The sequence below is a fragment of the Poromitra crassiceps genome (genome assembly GCF_964638095.1).
Source record: "Poromitra crassiceps genome assembly, contig: HAP1_SCAFFOLD_77, whole genome shotgun sequence".
Lineage (NCBI taxonomy): Eukaryota > Metazoa > Chordata > Actinopteri > Beryciformes > Melamphaidae > Poromitra > Poromitra crassiceps.
This window is the reverse complement of record NW_028152249.1, coordinates 828,559-839,424: the sequence shown is the minus strand read 5'-3', so window position 1 is coordinate 839,424 and position 10,866 is coordinate 828,559.

The window sequence follows — 10,866 nt, the reverse complement described above, 5'->3', positions numbered from 1 at the left end:
TCCGCTCAATGTACAAGTACATCTCCGCTCCATGTACAAGTACCTCTCCGCTCCATGTACAAGTACATCTCCGCTCCATGTACAAGTACCTCTCCGCTCCATGTACAAGTACCTCTCCGCTCAATGTACAAGTACATCTCCGCTCCATGTACAAGTACATCTCTGCTCCATGTACAAGTACCTCTCCGCTCAATGTACAAGTACATCTCCGCTCCATGTACAAGTACCTCTCCGCTCCATGTACAAGTACCTCTCCGGTCCATGTACAAGTACCTCTCCGCTCCATGTACAAGTACCTCTCCGCTCCATGTACAAGTACCTCTCCGCTCAATGTCAAGTGTCGACAGTACCTCTCCGCTCCATGTACAAATACCTCTCCGCTCTCATGTACAAGTACCTCTCCGCTCCATGTACAAGTACCTCTCCGCTCAATGTCAAGTGTCGACAGTACCTCTCCGCTCCATGTACAAATACCTCTCCGCTCCATGTACAAGTACCTCTCCGCTCTCATGTACAAGTACCTCTCCGCTCCATGTACAAGTAGCTCTCCGCTCAATGTACAAGTGTCGACAGTACCTTTCCGCTCCATGTACAAATACCTCTCCGCTCTCATGTACAAGTACCTCTCCGCTCCATGTACAAGTACCTCTCCGCTCAATGTACAAATACCTCTCCGCTCCATGTATAAGTACCTCTCCGCTCTATGTACAAGTACCTCTCCGCTCCATGTACAAGTACCTCTCCGCTCAATGTACAAATACCTCTCCGCTCCATGTACAAGTAGCTCTCCGCTGAATGTACAAGTGTCGACAGTACCTCTCCGCTCAATGTACAAGTACCTCTCCGCTCAATGTACAAATACCTCTCCGCTCCATGTACAAGTACCTCTCCGCTCAATGTCAAGTATCGACAGTACCTCTCCGCTCCATGTACAAGTACCTCTCCGCTGAATGTACAAGTGTCGACAGTACCTCTCCGCTCAATGTACAAGTACCTCTCCGCTCCATGTACAAGTACCTCTCCGCTCTCATGTACAAGTACCTCTCCGCTCCATGTACAAGTACCTCTCCGCTCAATGTACAAGTACCTCTGCGCTCCATGTACAAGTACCTCTCCGCTCAATGTACAAGTACCTCTCCGCTCAATGTACAAGTGTCGACAGTACCTCTCCGCTCCATGTACAAGTACCTCTCCGCTCAATGTACAAGTGTCGACAGTACCTCTACGCTCAATGTACAAGTACCTCTCCGCTGAATGTACAAGTGTCGACAGTACCTCTCCGCTCTCATGTACAAGTACCTCTCCGATCCATGTACAAGTACATCTCCGCTCCATGTACAAGTACATCTCCGCTCAATGTACAAGTACCTCTCCGCTCCATGTACAAGTACCTCTCCGCTCCATGTACAAGTACCTCTCCACTCCATGTACAAGTACCTCTCCGCTCCATGTACAAGTACCTCTCCGCTCAATGTACAAGTACCTCTCCGCTCTATGTACAAGTACCTCTCCGCTCAATGTACAAGTACCTCTCCGCTCCATGTACAAGTACCTCTCCGCTCCATGTACAAGTACCTCTCCGCTCCATGTACAAGTACCTCTCCGCTCAATGTCAAGTATCGACAGTACCTCTCCGCTCCATGTACAAGTACCTCTCCGCTGAATGTACAAGTGTCGACAGTACCTCTCCGCTCAATGTACAAGTACCTCTCCGCTCCATGTACAAGTACCTCTCCGCTCTCATGTACAAGTACCTCTCCGCTCCATGTACAAGTACCTCTCCGCTCAATGTACAAGTACCTCTGCGCTCCATGTACAAGTACCTCTCCGCTCAATGTACAAGTACCTCTCCGCTCAATGTACAAGTGTCGACAGTACCTCTCCGCTCCATGTACAAGTACCTCTCCGCTCAATGTACAAGTGTCGACAGTACCTCTACGCTCAATGTACAAGTGTCGACAGTACCTCTCCGCTCTCATGTACAAGTACCTCTCCGATCCATGTACAAGTACATCTCCGCTCAATGTACAAGTACCTCTCCGCTCCATGTACAAGTACCTCTCCGCTCCATGTACAAGTACCTCTCCGCTCCATGTACAAGTACCTCTCCGCTCCATGTACAAGTACCTCTCCGCTCAATGTACAAGTACCTCTCCGCTCCATGTACAAGTACCTCTCCGCTCCATGTACAAGTACCTCTCCGCTCCATGTACAAGTACCTCTCCGCTCAATGTACAAGTACCTCTCCGCTCCATGTACAAGTACCTCTCCGCTCCATGTACAAGTACCTCTCCGCTCCATGTACAAGTACCTCTCCGCTCAATGTACAAGTACCTCTCCGCTCCCTGTACAAGTACATCTCCGCTCCATGTACAAGTACCTCTCCGCTCCATGTACAAGTACCTCTCCGCTCAATGTACAAGTGTCGACAGTACCTCTCCGCTCCATGTACAAGTACCTCTCCGCTCCATGTACAAGTACCTCTCCGCTCAATGTACAAGTGTCGACAGTACCTCTCCGCTCCATCTACAAGTACCTCTCCGCTCAATGTACAAGTACCTCTCCGCTGAATGTACAAGTACCTCTCCGCTCCATGTACAAGTACCTCTCCGCTCCATGTACAAATACCTCTCCGCTCCATGTACAAGTACCTCTCCGCTCCATGTACAAGCACCTCTCCGCTACATGTACAAGTACCTCTCCGCTCCATGTACAAGTACCTCTCCGCTCCATGTACAAGTACCTCTCCGCTCAATGTACAAGTACCTCTCCGCTCCATGTACAAATACCTCTCCGCTCCATGTACAAATACCTCTCCGCTCCATGTACAAGTACCTCTCCGCTCCATGTACCAGTACCTCTCCGCTCAATGTACAAGTACATCTCCGCTCAATGTACAAGTACATCTCCGCTCAATGTACAAGTACGTCTCCGCTCAATGTACAAGTACCTCTCCGCTCCATGTACAAGTACCTCTCCGCTCAATGTACAAGTACATCTCCGCTCCATGTACCAGTACCTCTCCGCTCAATGTACAAGTACCTCTCCGCTCAATGTACAAGTACATCTCCGCTCCATGTACAAGTACGTCTCCGCTCAATGTATAAGTACCTCTCCGCTCCATGTACAAGTACCTCTCCGCTCCATGTACAAGTACATCTCCGCTCCATGTACAAGTACATCTCCGCTCCATGTACAAGTACCTCTCCGCTCCATGTACAAGTACCTCTCCGCTCCATGTACAAGTACATCTCCGCTCCATGTACAAGTACCTCTCCGCTCAATGTACAAGTACATCTCCGCTCCATGTACAAGTACATCTCCACTCCATGTACAAGTACCTCTCCGCTCAATGTACAAGTACATCTCCGCTCCATGTACCAGTACCTCTCCGCTCAATGTACAAGTACATCTCCGCTCCATGTACAAGTACCTCTCCGCTCAATGTACAAGTACATCTCCGCTCCATGTACCAGTACCTCTCCGCTCAATGTACAAGTACATCTCCACTCCATGTACAAGTACCTCTCCGCTCAATGTACAAGTACATCTCCGCTCCATGTACCAGTACCTCTCCGCTCAATGTACAAGTACATCTCCGCTCCATGTACAAGTACCTCTCCGCTCAATGTACAAGTACCTCTCCGCTCAATGTACAAGTACATCTCCGCTCCATGTACCAGTACCTCTCCGCTCAATGTACAAGTACATCTGCGCTCCATGTAGGGCTGGGTATCGTTCAAAATTTTTCGATATCGATACCGTTTCGATACTTGGATTTCGATACCGGTTCCTGAACGATACTTTTTTCGATACCAATTTTTAGAAAAATCCATTTTAACAAAAATAAAACTGCATTACACATTGAAATTATTTTACAAATCTTTAGTTTCCCCCCATCTTAAGTTTTACAGCAGAAAAAAATAAAACCTACTGTATTTAACATAACTTTAAGTTCTCTAAACGTATTGCCGTCCCTACAAAAAATATTGGAGTACTACAAAGGAAAGAAATGTAGCTAAAACAAATAAATCAGTGGAATAGTTTTCAGTGCAAAACAGAGAGTTGCAAATCAGGGTTTAATGCTCACTGATGCAACAGAACTCTATTCTTGTACAAACTGATGAGATGGCTCCACTTCATGCATGGAAGACTAGTTGAGCATTGACTAGCCTATCAATATAGCCTTATATGCCACAAAGTGAATCGCATTTATATTCAACAAACTATCATGACATCAGCGTTTGTTAACGAGTTGCTAAAAATACATGGGCGATAACTGCCCGCTTGCACATAACGCTAATTAATTAAACATTAACGCTAGCGTTGCAGATCAGTGTGCTCACTGCTGCAACAGAACGTCATTCTTGTCAAATCTGACGAGACAGCTCAACTTCACTGACTAGCCAATCAATATAAATGAATCGCATTTACATTCAACAAACTATCATGACATCAGCGTTTGTTAACGAGTTGCTAAAAATACACAATGCCCGCTTGCGCATAACGTTACGGCGGCAATTAATTAAACGATCTAATGCTACAACTCACAGCCAGATGCATGGATTTGTCAGACTGAGGGATCTGATAACCGCTAACTTGCGGTAAGCTGAGCTGACCCACCTCTCAATTATTTCTCTTGTCTGTGGAAACCAGTCCGTGTTGTTTCTGTTTCTTTTCCTGCTTTTCATCATCTTCGCCATATGGTAATCCAGGATAGGAGTAGCTTGAGTGGCTAACTTCTTGTATACTATCCGCACCGCACGCCTGGCTCACAGTCACAACAAACACACCGGCTAAAGTGGGCGTAACGTTTCCTGCATGCCTCTACATGACAGCCAATCACCAGCCGTATTAGAGCGCGGCGTGCAAGCATGTCGCATGCTTATAGGCTCAATGACGCTGTTTTGTTTTGGTATCGAAAATTGGTATCGATTGACAAGGGAGGCTTCGATACCCCTTAGTATCGATGTTTCCATTTCGGTGCCAAGTAAGTATCGAAACTCGATACCCAGCCCTAGCTCCATGTACAAGTACCTCTCCGCTCAATGTACAAGTACCTCTCCGCTCAATGTACAAGTACCTCTCCGCTCCATGTACAAGTACCTCTCCGCTCCATGTACAAGTACCTCTCCGCTCCATGTACAAGTACCTCTCCGCTCCATGTACAAGTACATCTCTGCTCCATGTACAAGTACCTCTCCGCTCAATGTACAAGTACATCTCCGCTCCATGTACAAGTACCTCTCCGCTCCATGTACAAGTACATCTCCGCTCCATGTACAAGTACCTCTCCGCTCCATGTACAAGTACCTCACCGCTCAATGTACAAGTACATCTCCGCTCCATGTACAAGTACATCTCTGCTCCATGTACAAGTACCTCTCCGCTCAATGTACAAGTACATCTCCGCTCCATGTACAAGTACCTCTCCGCTCCATGTACAAGTACCTCTCCGGTCCATGTACAAGTACCTCTCCGCTCCATGTACAAGTACCTCTCCGCTCCATGTACAAGTACCTCTCCGCTCAATGTCAAGTGTCGACAGTACCTCTCCGCTCCATGTACAAATACCTCTCCGCTCTCATGTACAAGTACCTCTCCGCTCCATGTACAAGTACCTCTCCGCTCAATGTCAAGTGTCGACAGTACCTCTCCGCTCCATGTACAAATACCTCTCCGCTCCATGTACAAGTACCTCTCCGCTCTCATGTACAAGTACCTCTCCGCTCCATGTACAAGTAGCTCTCCGCTCAATGTACAAGTGTCGACAGTACCTTTCCGCTCCATGTACAAATACCTCTCCGCTCTCATGTACAAGTACCTCTCCGCTCCATGTACAAGTACCTCTCCGCTCAATGTACAAATACCTCTCCGCTCCATGTATAAGTACCTCTCCGCTCTATGTACAAGTACCTCTCCGCTCCATGTACAAGTACCTCTCCGCTCAATGTACAAATACCTCTCCGCTCCATGTACAAGTAGCTCTCCGCTGAATGTACAAGTGTCGACAGTACCTCTCCGCTCAATGTACAAGTACCTCTCCGCTCAATGTACAAATACCTCTCCGCTCCATGTACAAGTACCTCTCCGCTCAATGTCAAGTATCGACAGTACCTCTCCGCTCCATGTACAAGTACCTCTCCGCTGAATGTACAAGTGTCGACAGTACCTCTCCGCTCAATGTACAAGTACCTCTCCGCTCCATGTACAAGTACCTCTCCGCTCTCATGTACAAGTACCTCTCCGCTCCATGTACAAGTACCTCTCCGCTCAATGTACAAGTACCTCTGCGGTCCATGTACAAGTACCTCTCCGCTCAATGTACAAGTACCTCTCTGCTCAATGTACAAGTGTCGACAGTACCTCTCCGCTCCATGTACAAGTACCTCTCCGCTCAATGTACAAGTGTCGACAGTACCTCTACGCTCAATGTACAAGTGTCGACAGTACCTCTCCGCTCTCATGTACAAGTACCTCTCCGATCCATGTACAAGTACATCTCCGCTCCATGTACAAGTACATCTCCGCTCAATGTACAAGTACCTCTCCGCTCCATGTACAAGTACCTCTCCGCTCCATGTACAAGTACCTCTCCGCTCCATGTACAAGTACCTCTCCGCTCCATGTACAAGTACCTCTCCGCTCCATGTACAAGTACCTCTCCGCTCAATGTACAAGTACCTCTCCGCTCCATGTACAAGTACCTCTCCGCTCAATGTACAAGTACCTCTCCGCTCCATGTACAAGTACCTCTCCGCTCCATGTACAAGTACCTCTCCGCTCCATGTACAAGTACCTCTCCGCTCCATGTACAAGTACATCTCTGCTCCATGTACAAGTACCTCTCCGCTCAATGTACAAGTACATCTCCGCTCCATGTACAAGTACCTCTCCGCTCCATGTACAAGTACATCTCCGCTCCATGTACAAGTACCTCTCCGCTCCATGTACAAGTACCTCTCCGCTCAATGTACAAGTACATCTCCGCTCCATGTACAAGTACATCTCTGCTCCATGTACAAGTACCTCTCCGCTCAATGTACAAGTACATCTCCGCTCCATGTACAAGTACCTCTCCGCTCCATGTACAAGTACCTCTCCGGTCCATGTACAAGTACCTCTCCGCTCCATGTACAAGTACCTCTCCGCTCCATGTACAAGTACCTCTCCGCTCAATGTCAAGTGTCGACAGTACCTCTCCGCTCCATGTACAAATACCTCTCCGCTCTCATGTACAAGTACCTCTCCGCTCCATGTACAAGTACCTCTCCGCTCAATGTCAAGTGTCGACAGTACCTCTCCGCTCCATGTACAAATACCTCTCCGCTCCATGTACAAGTACCTCTCCGCTCTCATGTACAAGTACCTCTCCGCTCCATGTACAAGTAGCTCTCCGCTCAATGTACAAGTGTCGACAGTACCTTTCCGCTCCATGTACAAATACCTCTCCGCTCTCATGTACAAGTACCTCTCCGCTCCATGTACAAGTACCTCTCCGCTCAATGTACAAATACCTCTCCGCTCCATGTATAAGTACCTCTCCGCTCTATGTACAAGTACCTCTCCGCTCCATGTACAAGTACCTCTCCGCTCAATGTACAAATACCTCTCCGCTCCATGTACAAGTAGCTCTCCGCTGAATGTACAAGTGTCGACAGTACCTCTCCGCTCAATGTACAAGTACCTCTCCGCTCAATGTACAAATACCTCTCCGCTCCATGTACAAGTACCTCTCCGCTCAATGTCAAGTATCGACAGTACCTCTCCGCTCCATGTACAAGTACCTCTCCGCTGAATGTACAAGTGTCGACAGTACCTCTCCGCTCCATGTACAAGTACCTCTCCGCTCTCATGTACAAGTACCTCTCCGCTCCATGTACAAGTACCTCTCCGCTCAATGTACAAGTACCTCTGCGCTCCATGTACAAGTACCTCTCCGCTCAATGTACAAGTACCTCTCCGCTCAATGTACAAGTGTCGACAGTACCTCTCCGCTCCATGTACAAGTACCTCTCCGCTCAATGTACAAGTGTCGACAGTACCTCTACGCTCAATGTACAAGTGTCGACAGTACCTCTCCGCTCTCATGTACAAGTACCTCTCTGATCCATGTACAAGTACATCTCCGCTCCATGTACAAGTACATCTCCGCTCAATGTACAAGTACCTCTCCGCTCCATGTACAAGTACCTCTCCGCTCCATGTACAAGTACCTCTCCGCTCCATGTACAAGTACCTCTCCGCTCCATGTACAAGTACCTCTCCGCTCAATGTACAAGTACCTCTCCGCTCCATGTACAAGTACATCTCCGCTCAATGTACAAGTACCTCTCCGCTCCATGTACAAGTACCTCTCCGCTCCATGTACAAGTACCTCTCCGCTCCATGTACAAGTACATCTCTGCTCCATGTACAAGTACCTCTCCGCTCAATGTACAAGTACATCTCCGCTCCATGTACAAGTACCTCTCCGCTCCATGTACAAGTACATCTCCGCTCCATGTACAAGTACCTCTCCGCTCCATGTACAAGTACATCTCCGCTCCATGTACAAGTACCTCTCCGCTCCATGTACAAGTACCTCACCGCTCAATGTACAAGTACATCTCTGCTCCATGTACAAGTACATCTCTGCTCCATGTACAAGTACCTCTCCGCTCAATGTACAAGTACATCTCCGCTCCATGTACAAGTACCTCTCCGCTCCATGTACAAGTACCTCTCCGGTCCATGTACAAGTACCTCTCCGCTCCATGTACAAGTACCTCTCCGCTCCATGTACAAGTACCTCTCCGCTCAATGTCAAGTGTCGACAGTACCTCTCCGCTCCATGTACAAATACCTCTCCGCTCTCATGTACAAGTACCTCTCCGCTCCATGTACAAGTACCTCTCCGCTCAATGTCAAGTGTCGACAGTACCTCTCCGCTCCATGTACAAATACCTCTCCGCTCCATGTACAAGTACCTCTCCGCTCTCATGTACAAGTACCTCTCCGCTCCATGTACAAGTAGCTCTCCGCTCAATGTACAAGTGTCGACAGTACCTTTCCGCTCCATGTACAAATACCTCTCCGCTCTCATGTACAAGTACCTCTCCGCTCCATGTACAAGTACCTCTCCGCTCAATGTACAAATACCTCTCCGCTCCATGTATAAGTACCTCTCCGCTCTATGTACAAGTACCTCTCCGCTCCATGTACAAGTACCTCTCCGCTCAATGTACAAATACCTCTCCGCTCCATGTACAAGTAGCTCTCCGCTGAATGTACAAGTGTCGACAGTACCTCTCCGCTCAATGTACAAGTACCTCTCCGCTCAATGTACAAATACCTCTCCGCTCCATGTACAAGTACCTCTCCGCTCAATGTCAAGTATCGACAGTACCTCTCCGCTCCATGTACAAGTACCTCTCCGCTGAATGTACAAGTGTCGACAGTACCTCTCCGCTCAATGTACAAGTACCTCTCCGCTCCATGTACAAGTACCTCTCCGCTCTCATGTACAAGTACCTCTCCGCTCCATGTACAAGTACCTCTCCGCTCAATGTACAAGTACCTCTGCGCTCCATGTACAAGTACCTCTCCGCTCAATGTACAAGTACCTCTCCGCTCAATGTACAAGTGTCGACAGTACCTCTCCGCTCCATGTACAAGTACCTCTCCGCTCAATGTACAAGTGTCGACAGTACCTCTACGCTCAATGTACAAGTGTCGACAGTACCTCTCCGCTCTCATGTACAAGTACCTCTCCGATCCATGTACAAGTACATCTCCGCTCCATGTACAAGTACATCTCCGCTCAATGTACAAGTACCTCTCCGCTCCATGTACAAGTACCTCTCCGCTCCATGTACAAGTACCTCTCCGCTCCATGTACAAGTACCTCTCCGCTCCATGTACAAGTACCTCTCCGCTCCATGTACAAGTACCTCTCCGCTCAATGTACAAGTACCTCTCCGCTCCATGTACAAGTACCTCTCCGCTCAATGTACAAGTACCTCTCCGCTCCATGTACAAGTACCTCTCCGCTCCATGTACAAGTACCTCTCCGCTCCATGTACAAGTACCTCTCCGCTCCATGTACAAGTACATCTCTGCTCCATGTACAAGTACCTCTCCGCTCAATGTACAAGTACATCTCCGCTCCATGTACAAGTACCTCTCCGCTCCATGTACAAGTACATCTCCGCTCCATGTACAAGTACCTCTCCGCTCCATGTACAAGTACCTCTCCGCTCAATGTACAAGTACATCTCCGCTCCATGTACAAGTACATCTCTGCTCCATGTACAAGTACCTCTCCGCTCAATGTACAAGTACATCTCCGCTCCATGTACAAGTACCTCTCCGCTCCATGTACAAGTACCTCTCCGGTCCATGTACAAGTACCTCTCCGCTCCATGTACAAGTACCTCTCCGCTCCATGTACAAGTACCTCTCCGCTCAATGTCAAGTGTCGACAGTACCTCTCCGCTCCATGTACAAATACCTCTCCGCTCTCATGTACAAGTACCTCTCCGCTCCATGTACAAGTACCTCTCCGCTCAATGTCAAGTGTCGACAGTACCTCTCCGCTCCATGTACAAATACCTCTCCGCTCCATGTACAAGTACCTCTCCGCTCTCATGTACAAGTACCTCTCCGCTCCATGTACAAGTAGCTCTCCGCTCAATGTACAAGTGTCGACAGTACCTTTCCGCTCCATGTACAAATACCTCTCCGCTCTCATGTACAAGTACCTCTCCGCTCCATGTACAAGTACCTCTCCGCTCAATGTACAAATACCTCTCCGCTCCATGTATAAGTACCTCTCCGCTCTATGTACAAGTACCTCTCCGCTCCATGTACAAGTACCTCTCCGCT